The sequence below is a fragment of the Rhododendron vialii genome, chromosome 4a (genome assembly GCF_030253575.1).
Source record: "Rhododendron vialii isolate Sample 1 chromosome 4a, ASM3025357v1".
Lineage (NCBI taxonomy): Eukaryota > Viridiplantae > Streptophyta > Magnoliopsida > Ericales > Ericaceae > Rhododendron > Rhododendron vialii.
The window spans coordinates 25,313,629-25,337,475 of NC_080560.1; positions in this window are offsets into that span (position 1 = coordinate 25,313,629).

The following is a 23,847-nucleotide window of genomic DNA, read 5'->3' on the forward strand; positions in this document are numbered from 1 at the left end:
GACAAAATAAGAAACACAATAATAGATCCAAGACACGATGATAACAAATTTGAAAACATTTGAATGAATTGAATTGGCAGATGAGTTAAGGCATTCATAGTGGGGAATGACTTCGGTGTCCCCGGTCATTTTGGAGATACCGTAACTTTTGGCATAACAAAACCACTATGAACATAACCAAAATCTATTATGAGTATAACCAAAACCATTATAAGCATAACAGAACCATAACAAGACATAACTTGATTGTTATGCCTTGGTTGGATTTGGTTATTCCTTGATTGGTTTTTTGGATATTCTTTGGATATGCCTTATTTGGGTTCTGTTATGCTTGTAATGAGTTTTAGTTATGCTCATAATGGTGAAATTATCCCAAAAATTACGGTGTTCCCAAAATGACTAGGGACACCATAGCATCATCCTTCATAGTGGTATCATTCGTGGACAACATTTTGTCTAGAAGATGGCAGTGGAATCTTCACATAGTACTGTTGGAAACCCTACTAGAAGCAGTAACAGAGGAAGTGCGTGAGTAGTGAAAGAAGTGTTGCCTGGCAAAAGTACGTGGCATGTAGTTGTTGGAAAATTCTACATATAATTAATTTATTAGGTTCTGTTCCGATTTCTAAAAAAATAGAACTTTAAGAAAATAAAGATAATTTCAAGCTCAAAAATCATATATTTACGCAAATAATTTGTGTACTAATATAAATTTTGTTTGATATATCTTATTGAGATCTTTTAAACAGTGCAAAAAATTTTAAAAATTATTTTTCAATTTTATTATATGTAAACTTAAAATTACCTTTTAAAAAAAAAGAATGTTTAAAAAAAAAGCGGAACGGCACTTAAAACTGGGCTGTAAAGAAGGTAGAAAATTTGTATTGGCACATTTGAAAATATGATCTACCAGTATATCTTTTTAACGATAGTGTACGTCGATCAATATTTTGAAGAGAAATGATGATGCGTCAATATCCTATTTTCTAACTCATAATATATATGATATAGGCATTTTCTAACTCATATTTGGCTAACGAAATGGCAAAACTATTCTTGGGCTTTTAAGTTGGCGTGGCAATAATGGAGTTGATACTTTTTTTTTATCAGCAAAGGAAAAGATTTTATTAAACTCAAAAGGGTACATCGAGTAGAAAGAAAGGGAGAACCAAAAAGTTCACCACAACCCCAAGAAAAAACAAAAATGCATCGAAAGATACACTCAAAGGTACACCTAAATCATGAGCCTTCAATACCATCAAGATTCCTTTTAAAATCTTCCACCGTTATACACCTTTATATCAAATTTGGCTTTGATCCATAAGGCTGCCATTATTTTGATTAAACCAACCAATTGGTGGAGATTAGCAACTTTGTTGTTGAATATAGCATCATTCATTGCAATCCAAACAGACCACAAAGTTGCATAAAAACAACACTCCCAAAAGAATTTCTCTAGATTTTTGAACCGGAAAGAAAACCACCAAGAGGATAATCCCAGTAGATTCGGAGGAACCTCCCAATCAACATTCCACCACTTTGCCATCATCAACCAAATTTGACTAGAAAACGGGCATGTTATCAGTAAATGCTCTAGCGTTTCCTCTTCCTATAGGCAAAATGGGCATGCCAAACCTTGTTCATCCATTCCCAAAATACCAACCTCGTCGCAATTCTATTTTGACATGCCAACCATACAAAAATCTCAACCTTTGGAGGACTAAGATTTCTCCACAAAGATTGAAGTCCGGTGTTGGGGGTAAAAGCATAAGTTTCCCATAGATAATATACAGACTTAACTAAGAACATATTATTTGAGTTGCCAATCCAAAACATAGTATCCATTTTTGACGGATCCAGGACCACATTCTGTAATCTCCCATCTAACTCAATAAACTAAGCTCGTTCCCGCTGAAAAATTCTCCTCCGAAAGGTCAAATTCCAATCCCCATTAGCTCCAGAACTGATCATATTACACACTAATTCCTCTTGTTGCGTAGATGCTAGGTACAGTCTTGGATATTCCTCTTGCAGCGTTTGATCCCCCAACCATTTGTGCTTCCAGAACAATGTATTATCTCCTGAATAAACTTGAACTCTGAAGTTTGCCTGAATTATGATCCCCACCTCATCTTCCGAATTTCCAATTGCACAGATATCTTTCCAAATAACAGATGCACGGCCTGAAGATGGTAATTTGGGGAGCCAGTCTTGGTATGTTAATCCATACTTCTTACAAACCACTTTAGCCCACAAAGAGTCCTTTTCTCTACTAAATCGCCACCACCACTTTGCAAAAAGAGCATGATTTTGTTCAATCAATCTTTTCACCCCAGCCCTCCATACTCTTTGCTCTTTGTTATCGGTTCCCATTTCACCAAGTGGATTTGTCATGCATGAGAAGTTAATGGTTGATACTTGATCGAGGACTCTTAGTAAATAATGGTTTTGCCATGCATGAGAAATTAATGGCTAACAGTCATTGTTTGCTATGATACCATGCATATATAGCGACACATGTGTATACTGTAAGACAATTAGACAAAGACGCAGTGGAGATTGGACTACCAACCTCCGGCCATTGTTGTTCAAGTGGATCACTGACCCTCACACTCACTCGATATAGGTGTCTTCTAACCTATGCAGGACTTGATGCCTTGAGTGATGGAAATCATAGGCTTTTATAGTTGCTAGGTTAGGGACCCTCTATCTCCTCAAGACTTTTGGTTTCCCTCCATCAAAGAAACTCAAACTAGTGTAATGAATTAGGTGGGGAAGCCAAAGGCTTCCTGTAACCGCTGTAATGAATTAAACCATAATACACCAGTACAATTATGTAACCATTACTCCTGGTAATGCAAATACACTAGTACGTGGGAAATGAAACATCAAAGAACCATCACTTAAATCATGATGGAAGTGGACAATAAATGATTAAACTCATCACATAATTTGTCTAAGTGGGTCATTACAACTCTTAACAAGAGTTTATTCTAACATTCTCCCACTTGACCCATTAGACATATGTAAACCACAACAGGTGATAAGTTCTATAATATGGCCATAAAACTAGAGTTGCCCATGTCTTTGAATTCTGTAAAACCTTATACTCAACAGAAAATATCAAACAATGAATCATAGCGGTTGTGCCGTAACAAGTAGGCACTTCCTTCCATGCATCACAGTGAAAGATATCCTTCAATGAGTAAAATAGATACTTTTATTTATAACTATTTATCAGTCATATAGGGTCCTCTTTATATCCCAATGGATAAAATACATGACAAATTCCTTATGTGCACAATCAAACGCCATGTTCTTTATTCATAGAAAAACTCGTTCGCGAACTGAGAAATTGAGAAAGTGAAATTAAACATCGAAGGAGCAAATAAGTCCCATGCGCCCAACATGATCATTGTATACTTTAGCCGGTAATGCTTTTGTCATGGGATCCGCAATCATCTGCTCGGTACTAATGTGCTCAATAGTCACATCTTGCGCCTTCACTTTCTCTCTAACGACAAGATACTTAATGCCGATATGCTTGTTTCGGCTACCACTCTTATTGTTCTTAGAGAAATAAACTGCAACTGAGTTATCACAAAAGATCCTCAATGGTCTCGATATTGTATCAACGACCCTTAGTCCTGCGATGAAATTCTTCAACCATAAAGCCTGTGATGTAGCTCCATAGCATGCAATAAATTCTGCTTCCATAGTTGACGAAGCCGTAATGGACTGTTTGATGTTCCTCCAAGATATAGCTCCTCCAGCAAGAAAAAAGATATATCCTGAAGTGGACTTCCTAGTGTCTAGACATCCGGCAAAATCTGAATCGAAATGTCCAGTCACTTCCAAAGTGTTCGTATGTCTGTATGTAAGCTTGTAGTCCTTGGTTCCTTGCAAGTACCGCATGACCTTCTTAGCAGCCTTCCAATGTTCTAATCCTGGATTACTCTGGTATCTTCCCAACATACCCATTGCAAACCCAATGTCAGGTCTTGTACAGACCCGTGCGTACATGAGACTGCCAACTGCAGAAGCATAGGGTATGCCTCTCATTTGTTCATTTTCCAAACCGTTTTGTGGAGCTTGGTTGAGACTGAACCTATCCCCTTTGACAATTGGTGCCACAGAAGGTGAACAAAAGTTCATCCTAAATCTTTCCAAAACTTTTTCAATGTAGGCCTTTTGAGAAAGTCCCAATATCCTACGGGATCTATCTCTATGAATCTCAATGCCAATGACATAAGACGCTTCGCCCATATCCTTCATCTCAAAACTTTGTGAAAGAAACTCTTTTGTTTCATGTAGCAACCCCAAATCACTGCTTGCAAGTAAAATGTCATCTACATACAGGACCAAAAATATGTACTTACTCCCACTGACCTTGAGGTATATGCATTGATCAACACCATTCTCCACAAAACCATATGAAGTGACAGTATTGTGAAACTTGAAATACCATTGTCGTGAGGCTTGTTTTAATCCGTAAATAGATTTTCTTAATCTGCAAACTAAGTGATTATTCGTAGAAGAAAATCCCTCAGGCTGAACCATGTATACCTCTTCTTCAAGATCCCCATTCAAGAAAGCTGTTTTCACATCCATTTGATGTAGCTCTAAATCAAAATGAGCTACTAACGCCATGACAATCCTGAACGAGTCTTTCTTAGAAATTGGAGAGAAAGTCTCGTGGTAATCAATTCCTTCCTTTTGAGTAAAACTTTGGCTACAAGCCTGGCTTTATATCGCTCTATATTACCAGAAGCATCTCTTTTGGTCTTGTAGACCCACTTACAGCCTATGGCTGAAGCACCTTTTGGTAATTCAACGAGATTCCAAACATTGTTTGTAGCCATAGATTGCATTTCTTCCTTCATGGCATTATACCATAGTGCAGAATTGACCCCATTCACAGCTTGTGAAAATGTACTAGGATCATTATTTGGTCCAACATCGAAATCAGACTCTTGTAGATACACAAGGTAGTCGCTAGAAATTGCTGGTCTCCTTTGTCTTAAGGATTTCCGAACTCCCACTTGCTCAGGCAAGTTGTGGGTGGAAGGTGCTTGATGAACATGTTCCTCCTGGAGTGGTGGTTCATGTACTGATTGTTCCTCGGCGACCGTTGGGGCTAAACTAGGAATAACAATCATTTGCCCCGTTGAGTTCTCAACAGGATCTCTTAACTCCTCAAACTCGACTGGAATATTCGAGTAGCTCAACATGCTTCTCACCATGCCCATAAGCGTACGGTTCCTCCTTTCCGCAACACCATTTTGTTGTGGTGTGCCAGGCATTGAATATTGAGCTATAATGCCTTCTTCTTTTAGGAACTTGGCAAATGGACCAGGTAATTGTCCCAATTCTGTGTACCTCCCATAGTATTCTCCACCTCTATCCGATCGCACGATTTTGATTTTCTTTTCCGTTTGTTTTTCTACCTTTGCTTTATAGGCTTTGAAAGCATCTAGTGCTTCAGCCTTCTCAAATAAGAGGTAAAGATACATATATCGTGTATGGTCATCGATAAACGAGACAAAATACCTTTGACCATTAAAACAAGGTGGAGTAAACGGTCCACAGAGGTCTGTGTGTATGATCTCTAGAATTTGAGAACTCCTTTTGGCACCTTTAGTGGACTTGTCGGTTTGTTTTCCCTTGATACAATCCACACAAGTACCAAAATCAGCAAAATCAAGAGCATGTAAAACTCCATCATTCACTAGTCTTTTGATTCTTTCTTTGGAAATGTGTCCCAATCTTCTATGCCATAACATAGAGGAGTTCTCATTGACAATACGGCGCTTTATGCCAACATTATCATGCAAAGTTAAAAGACTATTCTCATTAGAAAGATCCAAATCAAACTTATATAAACCACCAGATAAAACTCCATGTCCTATAAGGACGTTATTTTTTATTAAACTTAAAGTTTCACCAGCAAAGTTAAAAACAAACCCCAAAGGTACTAGTTTCGATACTGAAACCAAGTTTCTAGAAAAGGATGGAACATAAAAAACATTATTAAGATCCAAAACAAAACCAGATTTTAAAACAAGTCTAATAGTCCCAACTGCTTCGACGTGCGAACGCATCCCATTTCCTGAATAGATGCCTTGTTCACTTCCCGTCGGTTTCCTTAGGCTGAGAAAACCCTGCATGGTATTGGCAATGTGAATTGTAGAACTAGAATCAATCCACCATGTATTATCAGGAACATTAACGAAATTTGATTCATAGCACACAAAGGATAAAAATTTACCTTTCTTTTCAAGCCACTTCTTATACTTAGTGCATTCTTTCTTCATGTGTCCCTTCTTTTTGCAAAAGAAGCATTCAACTTTATTTCCAGAGTGCTTCATTTGCACATTTTTGTCATTTTCATTGGGAATATTGTTGCTCTTTTTTCCGTTACCCTTTCCTTTGCCTTTTCCCTTCCCCTTTCCCTTTCCCTTTCCATTTCCGTTTTCACGGAAAACCAGATTGGCACTTTCAAGAATTTCATTTTCATGCTTTAGCCTCTCTTCCTCCTGAACACACATGGTCAAAAGCTCATTAACAGACCATTTCTCCTTATGTGTGTTGTAGGAAATTTTGAAAGGGGTGTATTCTGATTGGAGAGAGTTAAGGATAAAATGCACTAAGAATGACTCAGAAATCTCTATCTCCAAAGCTCTAAGTTGAGCTGCAATATCTCTCATCTCCATAATGTGTCCCCGCACACTTTTAGAACTGTTGTGCCTCATGCCTGAAAGTTTCTTCATTAGGGTGCTTGCTAGTGCCTTGTCAGAGCTTACAAATTGCTCTTCAATAGCCTTCATGAAATCTTTTGCCTTATCGCAATCAGGAATTGAACCCCTTATGCCCTTATGGATGTGGGACTTAATGAGCATCAAACTTAGCCGATTAGATTGATCCCACTGCTCATAAGCAACCCTCATTGCTGGTGTACTTTCATCCGTGGGAACGGGTGGTTCGTCCACACGAAACGCCAAATCAAGATCCATGCACCCCAAAGTCAACATAAGTTTATCCTTCCAGTCAGCAAAGTTGTCACCACTTAAGAATGGAACATGAGAAGTTTCAGAACTCATAAACGAGGTAGGAATAACTGCAACAACCAAGAACACATCATCATGCTATGTAAATAACAACTGAAACAAAGTAAACTCAAACCTCCCTATGGGCAAAGGCGGCAAAATTCATCGAATCTACTTAGCTTAAAAAATCGAACAGAAATTTCCTTTATCTGTGGACATAGGAAGTTTCATTCTGATACTGAATTCACTACTTTAATCTCAAGCAATATTAACAAAAGTAATTATCTTCCTGTGGGTAAAAATAGTTAATTTTGTTAATTGAGATTTGCATGAATAGATGCCAGACTATAATAGATGCCAAACTTATAGTCTTAAGATCAACTCAACTTCAGATATGAATACCAATATACTGAAATCACGCATCACAATTATCCAAGATGCTGTGGCTATTCTTAAATAATAGTAATGCTTAACAACCTTAAGGCATCTAATAAGCCTGAATAGGACAAAATTGAAGTAAAAATTTGTCCATGTCATGCAAAAACAATTTTTGAATTCGAATCTTTATACAAGAAGCTATCAAGAGGCCCGTATGATAAATTAAAAAAAAAAGATCGTACTGATAACATGAAGCAATAACCAGAATGGATGTGATCATGCTAACAAAATTTGCTTCCTCTATTTTGAATTTAAAGAGCCTGAAGACCAAAACATGATACGGGTGAAATATAACCAAAAGTCTAATAGGTTATAAAATTAGTCTTCTCTGTATCTACATGGAACAATATTGACAATAGATGTCAAACGTGGCAAGAACAGAGACGTGACACACAGCTATTAGAAGAAAATTATCCATGCATGTTCTAAAATTTTTTTGCCAAGTGTGAACATATGGCATTTGCCCCTCCTCATAATAACTTTAATGCACCGAAAGAGTTTCAAAATTGAAATAGTTTAATATTCACCCTTCTCTATGATCTCAAATGTGCGTGACTTAGCAAAAATGGCATGTGATAGCATGATGAATCACTAAATGTGAACTGACATGACAGTGATAAACTTAAGAGATTTGAAAATAAGTTATGTGTGTGTCACTGAAATGCTGATCACAAAATAGTATCCTAACTAGTGTGAAGAACTTCGTGACATCTAAATACTGAACAACATGAACCGGAGATAAGCTCTGATACCACACTGTAAGACAATTAGACAAAGACGCAGCGGAGATTGGACTACCAACCTCCGGCCATTGTTGTTCAAGTGATCACTGACCCTCACACTCACTCGATATAGGTGTTTTCTAACCTATGCAGGACTTGATGCCTTGAGTGATGGAAATCATAGGCTTTTATAGTTGCTAGGTTAGGGACCCTCTATCTCCTCAAGACTTTTGGTTTCCCTCCATCAAAGAAACTCAAACTAGTGTAATGAATTAGGTGGGGAAGCCAAAGGCTTCCTGTAACCGCTGTAATGAATTAAACCATAATACACCAGTACAATTATGTAACCATTACTCCTGGTAATGCAAATACACTAGTACGTGGGAAATGAAACATCAAAGAACCATCACTTAAATCATGATGGAAGTGGACAATAAATGATTAAACTCATCACATAATTTGTCTAAGTGGGTCATTACAACTCTTAACAAGAGTTTATTCTAACATATACAGTATATTACTAGTACTTTACTACTACTACTATGTGATCAGACAACACTATTAAATAATGATAACGATATCTAGGTATTTCATTCGGGTACAATGCACCTTGAATTGTACAATTAAATATTGAATCATATATATCTGGATATTTCGTTTGAGGACAATGCATCTTGAATGCACCAAATACATGAGTTAGGTTTAAGCAATTGGTTTTTTTCTTTTATGATTAATAATCAGATGTCTGAGCCAACTTATGTGCACCACAACTAATTTCAGGCTTTGAAGTTAATGACCAAACAAATCTCCAGTGATCCCAAGGTTTTGAGTGTTTGGTCGTTTTAGGATTCGAACTTTCGACCTCTTTGGGGGCAAGCCATATACTCCCTCCGTACCAATTTAATAGTTTCTTTTGTGAATTTGTGTCACTTTTCAATTGATTATATCTTATAATTTATAATGTTTTATGTGATTTTGAAAATACTGTATTGTAGAACTAATCGAGATCTATCAAATACGATCCATATTGAAAATAAAATTCATTATCCATTTACAAATATAACTATTTTTTTATTCTCTTAGAATTGAACGAGAGACTATTAAATTAGGACGGAGAGAGTAATTTTTAGCCTATTTTATCGGCAAAAAGAATTTTATTAATCATTGGAACAAAGTTACAACGATAAAAAGGATCTAAAGTGTACGGCATCACAACAAGAAAAAACTAACTTCCCAGCCAAGTGCACACTAGCCCTCAACAATCATTTGCCACTAAGGACCCAAAAGTTGGTGAGCAAACAACCGAACATGCTATAAAGCAAGAAAATAAAGAAGATACAGATACAGACTATCAAAATATTAGGTGAGATTCAAGCTCTCTCCTTCCCTTTAATTCCTTCCACCTTATTCAGATTTTGAATCTCCGTAATCCATCCAAATTTCTTCTGAAGTCTTCCACTGAGTATTCTCTGATATTGAACCTTGATTTCATCCAAAGAGCAACCCTTACTTTCACTAAATCCCCAATCTATGATTTGTCTGGGGTAGAATTATTAAAAATGAGATCATTTGTTGCAATCCAAATTGACCACATTCCTGCATAGAGAGTTGTTTCCTAACAGTGTTTTTCCAAATTGGAGAAATTGTTGGAAAACCACAAACTAACAAAAGACTTGATATCAGGTGGATAGGTCATAGAGATGCCCCACTAATCAAGTAAAATCCTCCAAATACTTCTTGAAAAAGGGCAGTGAAGGAATAGGTGGTCAGATGTTTCCACCTCACTGTTACACAAAGCACAAAAACCCTGTCCCAAATTGTTTTGAACTCCAACTCCTCTTGAAATCAGAGCTGATCCTGTAGCTATCGTTTTTTGGGTGGCTTGCCAAACAAAGAATTCTATTTTCGGAGGGCACAAGTTTTACCAAATTGAGTTCAGAATGGGGTTAGGATTGTGTTGAGAATCATCCCATTTCTCATATATCGACTTGACAGAGAATAGCTTGTCATTTTTTAGCCATTGGTGACAAAATAACAGATGATTTCTCGCGGCTACCCTTAAAATCTTGTTGTAAATTTTAAACAAGTTGAACGGCTCCAATTTTTAGCATGGGACTCCCAACTACAAGGTCCTCATTAGAAGGGGACTCTCTCTCTCTCTCTCTCTCTCTCTCTCTCTCTCTATATATATATATATATATATATATATATATATATATATATATGCAGACTTTATAAAAAACTGTTTGGATCAAGTACTTTTCGGTCATATTTTTAGCTGATTTCTTGTGAAGACCCTTAAAATCATGTTCTGAATACATTAAATGGTTCGAATTATCGAAATTTGATTGGGAAATGTGAAGTCCGCACTTAAGCTAAGTAAGAGATCCTTAGAAGAAGCTTGGTGTATATATATGTTCATATCTTCTTCTCTTCATATATCTTCTACAGAAGTGATAAACAAAAAAAACTTATACAATCAAGTGTGAATCTATGTGAATTATAAACACACAAGATACAGCCAGAGGCTTTTGGGTGGATAAGGTATGGGACTGTTATGCTTTCCCATGTGATTAATTGGATTTTTTTGAATTGGCAGCTAATTAGTAGTAGCACGTGGGTACGTAGCATTTGTAGTATATAGATGTGGAGCCATTAATGTGGTAGAAGTAGAACATCAACGTACAATATTGCCGTTCAATAGGTCAAACATTTGCATCTCAGACTTTCGAAAAGTAAAAGAGAAAAAAAGGTACATAATGCATGAATGAATGAATGAATGGCAAGGGGGATGGCACAGGAGGACAACCCAATATCTGACATAGTCCCAAACAAGGGATTTACAGTCAACCACATATAAGTGGATGAACAAAAGGATTAGTTACTCTTTAGTCACTCCAACAATGAATGGTCAGGGCTTTTAGGCATGTTTGTGCGCTGTTTATTGTTTATTTGGGCATTTTAAGTCCTTAGGTGTCAAGGGCTTTGTCTTTTGGCGGTATTTTTCAACTTTTGGTTGGATTCCATTCCCCTTTTCCTAATAAAATGTTATTTTTGCCAATAAAAAAAAAATCAACATTGAATGGTTGAGGTATGGCACACATGACCCTATCCCATAAGCATGTCATTTTTCTATCTTGGCAACTCCTGTATAGGTACGAATAAAAGTCAAGAGAATCAAGTTCTCAGCTAATTGGATAGTTCATGAAACACTTGAATGAACTTCACTAGTTTATAGAGAAGAGTCTGACAAGCTATATAAATGTGAGGGATATACAGTGCATGTGGACATAGCAATAAAGTTTTCCATATTTCCAACAACTCAAATTTCGAGACAAAAGTGCTTAACAATTTAATATGTTATAAGAGCAGGTTAGCGACGGATTACTTTTTCAAACCTCATTGCTCACAAAATAAAAATGCCTGCACGTATTTGGTTTGCTTGTAAGGAGAACCTGACCACAAGTGGTGGAACTATTGATACGAATAACAGAATTACATATTTTCTCACAGCTTGAACTTTTAAAGGCATTGGTGATTAACCAAAAGTCTAGCATTACTCCATGTGCGCTTTGGTCAAAAAAAAGAAACCGAGCATTGGTTATCTTATGACTAGGGGGTGCGGGGTGATTGTTTATTGCCTGCATGGCCCGTGCAATCTCAAGGTTCAAGAGGCTTGGGCCTTGAGCATCCCAAAAATTACAATTTTTAAGGACACTCTAATATTTTCACTATTTGGATATGAGTATGATTCTTTTTAAGCTCAATAGAATGAAAAAAATGTCCAATTAGAGGTAACGAGTTAGTTCAACCCACCATCCCATAAGCTCAAGTTCCCAACCCATTAAATTCCCAAAATCATTTCCCCCCAAACCACCGAAGAACACCTCCCCAAAATCGTTTCTTCCAAAAAACTTAACGATCTCGGTGAAATCAAGAGAAGAAGATCAACGTGCACCACAAAACTCGAAGAACAGTGGTACACGCCAAGGTAAATCAATGGCAATCAGTTCATTGTAACTAACTAACTAAAGTAAGGATACACTTTTTTTTTTATATTAAGCCTTGAGTACTAAAAACTCTTGGGCCGGCCCCGAATTTGCGAAAAACCCAAAAGGAATTAAGAAGTCTTGTAGCAAAGGATTGGAATGTGTATATAGGTTTATAATGGCTGAACCAAATGATCTTGTGTCATTAAACACCCAGTAATGATTTCCACACAGATTTTTGTGCACATATCATGCATATTCATTTTTGTGGGGCTCATATCGAGGTTCCATAAAATGATCCAAACTGCTCATCTTTTTTAAAATTTTTTTTGGAGAGTTCCCGTAAAAAATCAACTTCAACGGATATCGGTAAGGGCTTAATTTCTCAGAAATCGTAGGGTGAATTGTTTTGCCCTACGATTTCTGAGAAAGCTTTTACGGATATCCGTTGGAGTAGATTTTTTACAGGAACCCTCTAAAAAATATTTTAAAAAAGATGAGTGATTCAGATCATTTTGTGGGACCCCAATATGGACCCCATAAAAATGCATGTGCATGATATGTGGACAAAAATATGTGCAAGTAGCACTATTGTTAAACACCATCATTGAATATTAGGATCGATGCAGTATTTTATGCAAACAAGTTCGACAGGTTAATTTCCAATGTTAAAGTCAAATAAAGACTTGGAGCCATTATTTTTACGGCCTGTTTGTTGAACGGATAAGGTTTTTGGTGGATAAGAAAAAATGATGGATAAGATGAGAATATATTATAAGAGGAGATTATTTAAGAAGGGGGGATGACCTAATACTTGGTTTGAATAGTAGTTGATATAGGTGGAAAGATTGAGTAGATAAGAGTAGATAATGTGATAAATTACTTAGTTGCCCTTATTTAATCATTTCATCGAGATAAGCTAATCTTAGGGGTGAGGGGTAATTTGGTCTTTTCCCCATCCGGATGAGCTAATCCTAGGGCTGGAGATGTTGTTAGCTGTAGGGGTTCGATTTATCGGGATCTTGACGGTGGGTCGGTTCCGGCCCCTTCCTCCTCCGCTCCGCACGCACGCTGTCTAACTTGCAGCAAGTCACTAGGGCTATGGTAGCCCAGTGATCCTCCGACGATCAAGTTAGATATAGGGAGAAGTGTATAGGTCTAGGGTTAGGGTAGAATGACATACCTCTCTAGGTTAGAGTCCTTTTGTATTTATAGACCTTGCTTTGCTTGGCCTCCAAGCGAGCGTGTGGAGGGTACGCTCGGGTAATCGCCTCAGGTGATGTCATATGTGACGTAAGAGATAAGGTGGTTACGGAGCACGTGACGAGGTCAGACCCCAATGATTAATCTCGTGGCGTAACCGCATGGGACCCTCTAGGAGTAACCGTCTTCCTTTAGGCGGCCTCGGGGAGTCGAGTTGGGAATGCTCCATTCCCTTGGATAGTGACATAACCCGAGCAGACTCCACCTACCAAGTGGTGCTCTCGAGGGCAATTGGCAGGGTCCCTAGACCCTGTGCTGGATGAGTTGCGGAGGTCTTCTAGGTCTCGCTCGGTGCATTAGGGCTTGGTGATTGGTCCGAGCCCCATTTCGTGGAGCCACTACAATAGCCCCTCAACTCGCTGGAGCATCATCTTCGGGCTCGGGGGAGTTGATTATGCTCATGAACTGCTACATTGTTGGAGTCCTTTATTCTTAGGTGACTGAAGCGAAAAACGGCCTCGGTAGTCGTAAGGTGCATAGCCCCAGCCCTAAGAGCCACGTGTTGATCATTGCCAAGCCGTCTCGTGGTGTAAGACGCCTCGGCACGTGCTGTGTCAATTGATTTGTACGAAACGTCCCATTGGGGACGCGTGTTAGCCGCTCAGTGGCTCGGTAAGTAGCGCCCTGTGTCTCGTGCGGGCCTTTCGGTACGGACCGTCTGATGATTGCGACGTCTCAAGGATCCGATGGTTCGGGGCACGTCGCTTCATTTCCCACACGCCCCTTCGAATCTTCCCCTATAAAAAGGGTAGGTAGGTAGAGAGAGAGAGAGAGAGAGAGAGAGAAGTACATTTTCTCCTTTTCTTAGAGCTCCACTCCTGCCGTCGCCTTTCTTCGTCGTTTGATCAAGTTTTGAAGCGATTTGGTAGCAGATCTTCTTACGAATCTCAGGTATGTTAATCTCCTTGCATTAACCTTATGCTTTTAATCATTTTTCTTGCATTTCGCATCAATTTTTGAGCGCGATGAGGCAGAGACGCCGTTCTCTGCCGTCTAAGACATGTTCCGCTGGCACTGTTCGCCGCTTGTTCTTCCTGACTCATATTTCCTTCCTGGGGCCATCAAAATGCTACCCAGCCCAAGGTGTTCTTCCTGAGGAAGGATATCTTATTAACGAATGTGACCTAGGGTTTTCGAGGAGTGATGTCCATCCTCTCCCGAGCGCTGGATCTTTTTCCCCCTAAGCATGTAGCTAACGGGTCTTGCATATCTCTTTTTGCTAGGTTGGGACGGATGGTTGTTGAGATCTTCTCAGACAGTTCCAGTAGCTTGGCCTCCTCTCCTATTGTCGACGAGCTGATACGTGAGACCTTTCGGATCCGAGCATTCTACCGAATTCCAATCGACTTCATTGAGCCCTTTGATCCTTCGAGAGCCCCGTGCCCGATCATGTCGTTTGATAGTCGGGAGATGGAGATTCCCAACACCTCGGATCACGGTCCGGGGCGCTTTGCGAATTCTCCTGAGGAGGTTCAAGGACACAAAAGGGCAGTGAAGCCGTGCCCCTATCAGAATCAATTCTTTAGCGGTGCACTAGGCACTTATGAAGAGTTTAGGAGGGTTTACAACATCCCATTGGACGTCCAGGTTTGGTTACTACCGACCCCCGTCAACTGTCGCACTACCCGGGAGAGCTGATCTTCCCCCTCATGGCTATCACCGAGGGAGGAATTAGGTTCCCCCTCTACCAAATCATACGTCAAGTGCTCCGAACCCTGTAACTCACCTCTTCTCAGCTCACGGTTAATTCTTATCGGGTCATAACGAGTATTATAGAGCTGAGGAGGCAGTACAACCAAACGTTCAGTTTGGAGGAGCTCTTCAGTGTCTACCAAGTCGAGGTCCACCGAGACTACAACCGCTATTATCTATCTTGTCGGTCGGGGTATGACGAGTTTTTGATTGATCACCTGCCCGACTCCGAGGAATGGGACGGTATATAAGTCTCGGTAACCGAGAACTTCATGTTTGGGCCCGGTGAGAATCTTGATACGGGAACGACGGTTCAATTCGGACCGGTACACCTGGTCAGTAGATTTCCCACCTCCAAGTATTGCATGTTACTTTCTCTCCTTCTTGCATATGTTGATTTCTTTCTTTGGTGACATCTTGCAGGTGAAGGAGTCGTGCAAGGCTATCGGGAAAGGGCAAACCAAAGCCTAATCAACGCTGCTTACGCTATCCCCCTCGCAAACCAATTCGTCCCGGACTTGCTCAGTTACATCCCGACCTATACAGGCTTTTTCGAAGAAAAAATTGAGACAGGATGGGGTTCTGAGGGCAACCCGAGGGAGAGGCAGAGGAAGAGGAGGGGGCCTCAGAGTAGCGGAAGCCAAGGCGAGCAACTCTCCCCCTCTGGGAAACATTCGCGAAAAGATGGACCGTGAGACTCCCAAGCGGACTAGGCTGAGCAGCGATATGGAGGGTTGTACCGAGAGGGTGGTGCTGGACTTAAGGCGGAGGCCGAGGGGCCATGGTGTAGGTTCTCCGCCCGGGACGGTAGGTGCGGGTAGTTTGAGGGTCGCTTCCATTTCACTAGAGAAGAAAAGGGCATAAAATGAGGCGAGGGATAGTAGTCGGGGGAAGGAGAATGAGACTATCACCATTCCGGAGGAGGATGAGGAGCAGGACGGCAAGTCCACCGGGGGGGAAGCCGAAGCCGATGCTAGGGTTCGGGAGAGGGATGTCCCCTGGGCCCCCGAGTTTTGTCACTACAGTGGGCGCCAGATCCACCATGATAATATAGACACCCCAATTTGGCCTACCGATTATTTCAAGTTCCATCTTGGGGACCATCCCGATGATGATATGGATACAATGATTGCTGATTGACTTCTCGTGAACCTTAGGATTTATGGTGAGAACTTCTAGCCACTTAGAGGACCCAATCCAGAGCCAAACAGCATTTCAGATAGAAATACAGAATTCTAGGAGAATCTTTCTATCGGCCGTAACATTGATCTCATGGCCTCAGCATCATTTCTTCACCCGTGAAGCCTATTGCTTGAAAATCTCACTGAGAGATCGATCACTCGGCCGCCAGGTCCATCCCTCGGCCGCAACATCAATTCCTCGGCCACCAGATCCTTTAATCGGCCGCTAGATCGTCTATTTTCCAAATTCTGGAACGTTCTGTCAATCGTTTGATCCGTTCACAAAACCCAAACACCTAAATCCCGATGCGTTTGGGCTACGCAAGGAGATTACTATGAGGAGTTCATATTGCCTTATAACTCAATTCAATTGATTGATTTGATTGGTTGAGGTGTGTCATCCCTATGCCTATATAAAGGAGCTTTTGGGTTTCGAAATTATACAGAAAATTCACACTCTCTAGCCATGAAATTCTGTTGTTATACTCTCTTAACTCCCTACTACAAAAGCCCTAACCTTTCGAAGGTAGCCGCTAATCCGATGATCAAACCCTAAAGTTCAAACCTTAAACCTAGGGTTTCGAGGAGCAAAATCAGTCAATCACACTCAATCTGAAGCAATCAAGCAACTGAGGGATCAAAGTGGTAAGGCCCAGGGGCCTATGGTTTGATCTCTTTTACATTTTTGTACTATAATCATAGCGTTTTGATTTTCTGCTAATCATTTAGTCTGGTGTGAGGAAGAACATCGGTTGGGGAATCAATCCCTCGGCCGATACATCGATCCAGTGGGATCCTTCGGCCGTGACATCTATTCACCGGCTGAAGGATCTATTTTCCTGGGATAGTTTATATTTCTGGCTTATTTCTAATGCATGTTTTATTTATCGTTCTGGCTCACCATATCAACTGTTAAAGGCTATTAAATAGATTACTTGTTTAGAATTAAATAAAGCATGAATTAGTCATATGTTGAACAATTATGGGCCAGTCTCACAACTGGGTAGAGAGATGTGCCTAACACCTTCCCCTCATTGTACCTTTGGCTCCCGTACCCGGAATCTCTATTTGTTTTTCCTAGTTTTTATAAACTAGGTGGCGACTCTGTTTTGATGATAACCGCTATCGTGTGGCGATGTTCTTAGCCATGGGAATATCCACGATCTTGGTTTATGTAGTAGAAAGCAAACACACAAATGATGATCACTTTGTATGGCGATGCCTCGCTCCCGGGAGGTGTCTACAGTTTTTGGCAACTCTGCTGGGGAATTAGAGTCATAACCAAAAAATTTGACATAAGACTAACACATGCTTTGTTTAATTCATTTATCATATGCATCAAGCGGGCAACCTCGTTGAGTTCACCTGATATCTCGGCATGTCACAGGCTATGTTATGGGTTCCAGGAAACTTCACAGTCACTTGTACCTCGTGGTATATCAAAAAGGAAATCACCCAATCACCGCCTATGATGGGCTGGCGAAAGGACTGGTGCTCTTTGACAACGGAGCACCGTTGAGACTACCCAAACCTTACATGTGTTAGAGAGCCATAGAACTTATCAAAATAAGGCAGGAACCCGCAAGTTAAGGATTTTTCCTGCATTTTGCTTTGAAGTTCTTCCTCACACCTTATGTAAACTGCTGTTGTAACATCTTTTTCTTTGCAGAAGAGTTGGGGATTTTTAGCCCAAATCCTAACCCTATATGGCCAAGTACTGACTTACAGGTATTTTACTTTCAAGCAGGCATGATAGGTAAGCCAAGAAAGCAACCACAACCAGTTTTATACTTGTAGACACCCCAATCTGGGCTTCCAGATTAGTTTACTTTCGGTTTTTGATTCCCCGATGATGAATTGGATCAAGAACACCCCGGGAATGTCGAATGTTTAAGTTTTGAGTGTTTGCAAAACCCTTGAACCTAACCAATCCTAAGCCACTTCAAAAAGCCAAAAACCCTACTGGCACGTGTTGGTTTTGCTCGCGCGCGCTAGTCTGCGATCCGCGAGCACTGGTTAAAGTTGCAGCTGACCTTGTACTTTCCACTTCTAGAAGGTTTTTGGAAGCTTTCCACTTCTGAAAGGTTTCTAGAAGCTTTCTATTTATGGAAGATTTTCATTAATGAAATAGTTTCCATTTATGGAATGCTTTCCATCAATTGAAGATTTCCATTAATGGAATAGTTTCTATTAATGGAGGGTTTTCATTAATGGAAGGGTCTTGCCCTATAAATGCCCCCCATGGTTCATCTTTTAAAGGGTTCAAAAAATTCATACATATTGGGTTAGAAAAGTTAAGGAAAAAGGTTACAAAATCTTACACCCCATTTTCACACCACTTTCAACATCAAAGCTCAAACACTTTTCAAACCTCAAAAACCAAAGGTATAGCATACCTACTGTCTTTCTGTTTTGATCCCTGAGGGGGGCTGGCAGGGTCAAGGCTGGTAATCAATACCATGCTTTGGCCTTAAAGCTGGCAAGGTTTCAAAAACCATGTAACTGGTACACCTACGCGCGCTGGAGCCATTCCTGCGCGCGACTGTCCCAGTCAGCGCGCGACGCTCCTCGTGGGGATGGGAATGCTAGTTATTTTCAGTTTTGTCATATTATAGATCACTGTGATGTATGATAAAACCAGACTCACTGTTTTGCATGCTAAAAATCCGTAGCTTAGCTTAGATTGCTCATTCAGTTGCGCTGGAATGCCCCTGGGTTGCTTCTGAAGATGTCTTAGAGCCCAAGCATGCAAAAGCAATTCCTGGAAGTCCAAAACCCTCGCGCGGCGATCTCATTGCATCGCGCGATGGTTAGCCTATTTTTAGAAATTGCCTTTGCATGGGCAACTTGGTCCATGACCTTTGTTTTAATACCCCCACTGTTTAGGGGTTGCATCTTATTCCTGTTTGTAATAATTATTTACTTTCAGTACATATAAACTGCTTGGTTTGACCCTGGGAGTGCACTGGTCCTTCCAGAGCCCAGAAGGAGACAAAATTCAACCTGATGTTAGGATATACAATCGCGCGATTGTATGGGTTTGTCGCGCGATGGTGGGCTTGCATGCACGTAGATCCATGCATGCAAGTTGGCCATTGTTTGTGTCAAAATCATACAAAGGCATTGTTTTGATATCTGGTCATAGTGTTGGATTTTATCTCATTTATTTTCTAACATATCATCCATCCATGCTATCTCTCATATCACATCCTGCAAACATGTTACAGTTTTAATCCTCTTAAACTGTTCCCCGCCCCTAATTGGCTAAAGAATTGATTAATCAAACAGAATCGCAAATGTTTTCGCAAATGCCTAAGTAGAGACCGATCCCCAGATTGGGTGAGAGGGGTGCCATAAAACCCTTCCCCTCTCGTTACCTGGCTCCCGAACCTAGATATGGTTAAGACGGACTGGTTCCTTAACTTTTTCAAATCAAATTAGCGCGGCAGGTGCTTCGAAATACGGTTCCTTGGGTGTCGGACCTTCAAAACTCGAATGGCGACTCTGTATTTTTGAGTGCGTGTCGCCTCTGCTCGTGCTCCCTCGATATCGGGCCCTCGCGTTTGGAAACTCAGAAGTTTCCGAAGGGCATGCTGCCCACAATACTCTTACAACACCCGAAGCTACACTAGGCAGAAGTTTTTGCAGCCGTCCCGCTTGTCATCCTTGCCTGTCAAAACACCTTCACCGCAAAGATTCCAATCACTTCTTGGGACTTCTCAGTCATCTTCTCAACAAACCCGGTTGTCTTCCAATCCCCAAGCTTCACCAAGCCATCCTCCCACTCCTATTTCAAAAATGGCAAACAATGATGCCACTATCATTGAACTCCAAGCTCAAATCACTTATTTACTAGCCGAGAAAGTAGTAAGAGATGCTAAAGACAAGAAGGACAAAGAGGAAGCAGAGAATCCTCGTAAAGTCATATTGGCAGAAAATCTAGAATTGACCAAGCAAGTCAAAGAGATCAAACATGCCCTGGCCTGTTCCCAGGGGGACCAAATTCTGGACTTTGAAGGGCTTTGCCTTTTCCTAGATTCTCAACTGCCCAAGAAGTTCAAAATGCCAAACATCGAAAAGTTCAATGGACCTAGTAACCCTACCAGCCATGTCTGCCATGTCATCAACACTCTGAAGCCGATGGGCTTGACTAATGAGCTCATCGCTCAGTTGTTTCAAAGGACTCTCACTGGAAGCGTTCTCGATTGGTTTCTCACTTTGGAGTTTGTGCATTATCAAACCCGGCCGTAGATTGCCAATGCTTTTGTCAAGCAGTATGCATACAATGTTCAGATTGAGTTAACAACCCGAGATTTGGAGATGACCAAGCAAGATTTGAGCGAGGACTTTGCTACCTTTGTGGCTAGATGGAGAGAAAAGGCTGCCAAGATGAAGAACCGTCCCTCTGAGGAAGATCAAGTGAGAATAGTTGTCTATAACCTGCAACCCAAGTATCTCAGGCATATCTACACTCAAGCCATCACCGACTTCAAACGCCTGCATGCTACTTGGCTATAGATTGAAGAATGAATCAAGCTGGGGCTCATTGGAAAAGAAGAAACTCCTCCACCCAAGAAAACCTTCCCGATTCGTACCTCTCATGCCTCTATCAATGCCCTTAACCCAACCTTACCTCAGGACCCTTCCCAAGCTAGCTCATCTCGAAACTCAAATCGCCGCCATCGCAACTTTGATCCTCTCTATATGTCCTCATCCCAAGCCTTAACCATTCTGAGCCATCAAGGACATTTAAAGCCCTTAAACAATCCACCACCTCAGCCACCCTATGGCCCAAACTATGATGCCAATAAACAATGTGCTTACCATTAACACCTTGGGCACGAGATAGACCGTTGCATACATCTCCGTCATGATATCCAGGATCTCATTGATAGCAAAGCTATAAAGCCACCCAAACCTAACGTGCAATTCAACCCACTCCCCAATCACAATGCTGAACCACCACTTTGAAACATCAATCTCATAAGCCTATCCAACAACTCCACATGTAACCCTACCCAATTCATCATCCCAACTACCCAAGCCAAACCATCTCTGACTTTCCCTGAGGATAATGGGTACCTTGTGATAAAAGAAGAGTTTAATTCCCCTTACATCTGTGCAATTGATGATAGGAATTGGTGGTTGGAAGTGCGTTAAGCCTTGCCAAGTGATTGGGAAACCAAGAGAATCGAGCCTGCTTATCCTTGGAACATTCAAAAAGAAGAGATAGGTCATCTCACCTGGAATGGAAGGGTGTACAAGCCACCCAAACTTAGTGGAGAAGGCTCGGCCACAAAATGAGTAATAGAGGAAGAAGAAGAAGAAAGCCAAGGGGTAGAACCTGAGGAAGACAGGGTGTTAAGACAACTAAAGAAAATCCAAGCTGACATCTCTATCTAGGGACTGCTCATGTCTTCTTATGAACACCGTAATTCCTTTGTCAAAACTTTGGGAAAAGCCAAAGTCCCCATTGATATTACCCCCAAGGATCTGGTGGGCTTTATAATGGCGTTTAAAGCACCAAAACCAACAATAGCTTTCACTAACAAGGATCTACCTCCTGAAGGTCTTGCACACAACAAACCTCTATACATCTCTCTCAAATGTCTCACCAAGTGGATCCCATTGGTCTTGGTGGATAACGGGTCCGCTTTGAATGTGTGCCCTCAAAGAACCCTCGACAAGTTATGGGTAGACGTTACTGACATACGCCCCTCGAGTCAAGGCGTAAGGGGATATGACAATTCAAAGAGAAGAGTGGTTGGACGTCTGACCCTACCAGTGGAAGTGGAAAAGATCAAGAAAGACGTGGAATTCCATGTCATGGACATACCCGCCACTTTCAATTTCTTATTGGGAAGGCCTTGGCTACATGACACAAGGGCAATACCTTCCACTTTGCATCAAAAAGTTAAGTTTGCGGTAGATGGAAGGATCATGACAATTCTAGGAGACTCATCGATTCGAACTCATTCCGACATACCTGTACAAGAAATGGGGATTGAGGAAACCTTCCTTACAAGGTTCAGTCTTGAGGAAACAACTGTCGTGCAAGCTTTGATGGCTGAAAGAAGTTTCTACGTAAGCACCAACCATATGGATGATGAAGAAACATAATTACTTCCCTTGATCGGGTTTAGGCAAAAGATCGCAAGGCATCCCACAAATGATTGATCTCCCGCACAATCAATACGCCTTTGGTCTTAGCTACACCTCGACAAAAGCTGAAATAGAAAAAAAGAGAAAGGAAAGCATGGAGAAGGCTAAGGGAAACACAGTCATAGAGAGAGCACTTGCAATTCCAAAGACACTCAACAGTTGGTTTGTAAGAGAAGGTGAAGACTTCCCATTTTGTGGCTTCGCAGAAACATGGGAAGATGAAGCCACCAAGCAAAGGCATCCTGGGATGAAAATCTTCTTTGATCAAGAATGGACTGATAGTGACATGGAAGAAGAACCAACGTTGCCCGTCCCTGAAGACTGGATCAAGGTGCAAGCAGGATTTGACCTAAAGATTCTGTTTGGCGAAGAAGAGGGTGAAGGAGAGTATAAAACTGTGAAAGGCAAGGAAAAAGAAGCAAACCCCGAAATGCTATAGTAATTGCAAAATCATGGCATGGCAAAAACATTAAACATTACTTTTGTTTCCTAATCAAGCTAGGACATATTTTGGGCCCCTGTTTGGGCATCTTCTATGACGTAACGAATTCCCATTTTATCTTTCCATTTTATGCTTATTGAAAGGTTTGAATCTCGAATTGCAATTGCCAACACACTACAGTCTCTTTGCCAAAGAAAAGAGATTCTTACGAATCAAATTCTTTATGTTGTTAACAAGAAGGAAAGAAAGGACAAGCCTTGATTAATTAGAAATAGGTTTTTGTCAAAACTCAAAAAGAAGGCGCTATCTCCGCAAGAACACTTAGATTTAACTTTGCCCATCATGAAGGTACAAACACATAGGAGACTCAGAAAAATATCTCCACCAATTTCCTCTCCAAAATTCAGAAACCCTATTGTGAGAAATGCTCGTTGGGTAATCCAAGAACCCAAGCAAAAGAAAGAGCAAAGCCTGCTAGGACAAGGAATTGCAAACGCACAGCCTAGGCAAAAGTTAAGGCATTCAAAAGCTCGCTAGGGACTCAACCTCCATTAGGTAACCTAGGCAAAATAAAGAGCATGCGAGAAGAAAAACCAAGAGTTGAAAAAACCAACCTCGAAGGTTGTGATTTTGGAACTACGCTCATTGCCTGATTCCTTGATCGGGATACGTAGGCAATCTTACTCTGAAATGCGGCCCAAATATGTGGAAAGGAAGAAAATCGTCAAAGAAATTTGTACTCAATGATTGGCATAGTTAACCTGTGGGCAGCGTGCCCTGAAGAAAGGGCAGATCGATGAGCGCGCTTTTTTTTGCAGACGAGTGCTCAATTCAGAGTCGCCACTTGGGTTTGAAGGTCCGACACCCAAGGAACCAAACTTGAAATGCTCGCTGCGCTGTTTGATTTGAAAA